At 35.7% G+C, this 1,796-nt stretch overlaps 1 pseudogene; it reads left to right on the plus strand.

Moving 5' to 3' along the window:
- Positions 1-1,495: 1,495 nt before the first annotated feature.
- On the plus strand, positions 1,496-1,576 carry LOC116086767 (annotated as a pseudogene).
- The last annotated feature ends 220 nt before the right edge of the window (positions 1,577-1,796 follow it).

Below are 1,796 nucleotides of genomic sequence, written 5' to 3' on the forward strand. Positions count from 1 at the left end.
AAATATATGTGTTCAAGGCTGACCATCTGATAGTGGATAACTAATTGGCATTATCATCCATGAGGATGCTTATTTCTCCTGCTCTCAGGATTCTGTCAGTGCTTGTAGGTCATTGTTAGGGATGAAGTTCCCTTGAATATTTCCTCTCCTACATCAGCATATTTACTGTCTTGTCCTTTGTCTGACTACATTTCAGTACCTATGTTGACAAGACTTCATGGTGTATTTCTGACATTTCTAGAAGAATACATCTCACAGTACCTACCTGTTCCTCTGGATCTTAAAAATGTCTTTACCCCATCTTCTAAAATGTTCTCTAAGCCTTAGGTACATGGGATGTGTGAATTATGAAGTACTTGGAACTGCACTCCACAACTCTGCATTTTGCTCAGTTATGAATTCCAAGAATGCCCTCTATATGTGCACAGAGGTGTTTCCTTGAAGAAGGGTGATAACACTTATTTGTGGGAACAAGTAGAAATATTTAGAACATAACTAGAGAATTGTGCTACTTCACTAAAGTGGTCATATTCAATAGTCTATCAATATTTATCAGTTCACTTGACCTCGGTATCTGGCTAGGATTTTAGTACCAGGCATAATTTTTTTCTTATTGATTAGGCCTTAAATCCAGTTATAGAGCTCTTAATTAAAACCAAAGCACACAAATATCTACTACATCTTAGGGCAGGTCCATGCTGACGGCATTTGTGCTTTATAGGTGCCAGAAGTGAGTAGGACTATTAGCTGTGTCCTTAATTTTGAAACCTGCAGATTTACTTATATACCATTAAAATTTGTCATCAGGGAGGTGACCGTCAGATCCTTCCAGGACTTCTGGGCCCCTTTTTCTGAAATTTATGGTTTCCTCAGGAATAGGTCTTTCCTGAGGGAACTTCAGATGAGAGGGAACATCTATCATTCATCCTTCTGACTTTTTATTAAATCAATAATATTTTCTGTTTTCTATTAATTTACTAGGAAGTATAAAGATTGTGTTACTATTTAGAGCTGAATAGCATCGCAGAGTGTGTATGTACTATATTTTCAAAATAGATTTGATTTGTTTCCTTTCCCAAACTACTATGAATAGAGCAGCAATAATCATGCCTATGCAGGTATCTAAGGAATTAGGTGCCAAGTCATCTGTGCATATGCCAAGAGTGGTATAGCTGGGTCATATGGTAGGAATTTTTGTTCCATTTTAGTGATTATCCACAGTGATTTTCAGAATAGCTAGACCAGTTAAACAAACTACTGTGAGTTAATAAGGGATCCCTTCTTTCTAGGTCCTTTCTAGCATTTTTACTCCAATTGGTTAGTCTTTTTCTTCATTCTCACTGCGTTAAGATACTGAAGTTTTTCTGATTTGAATTTCTCTAATTACTTGGGATAATAAATATTTGTGAAATATTTTAATGATTTTTTTTCTTCTTTTAAGAATCCAGATCCCTGCTTTTTTGTTTGTTTGTTTTGAATCTAGAATTGATTAAACATCACTTCTCGGCCTTTTGGCTAAGATCAAGTGTAGAATTGATTAAATATCATTGTCAATGTATTTCATAAAAGACATTTCAGGGCATACCTGTTCTTCATTATAAATCTAGAAAATATTCAAAGTTCAAGGGAGTGATTCAAATGTAAAACAAGAATAGTGCTCAAAAACAGGATGCAGTTTGATATAAATTCTTCCTTACAATTTGACAACGCATGAGTATACTCATGGCATTCTAGCTTCTGTAAACCTCAGGACTAGGCTCACATACAGGGTTGTGGAAGCTCTGCACTGCAACCCC

The sequence above is a fragment of the Mastomys coucha genome, unplaced genomic scaffold, assembly GCF_008632895.1.
Source record: "Mastomys coucha isolate ucsf_1 unplaced genomic scaffold, UCSF_Mcou_1 pScaffold12, whole genome shotgun sequence".
Lineage (NCBI taxonomy): Eukaryota > Metazoa > Chordata > Mammalia > Rodentia > Muridae > Mastomys > Mastomys coucha.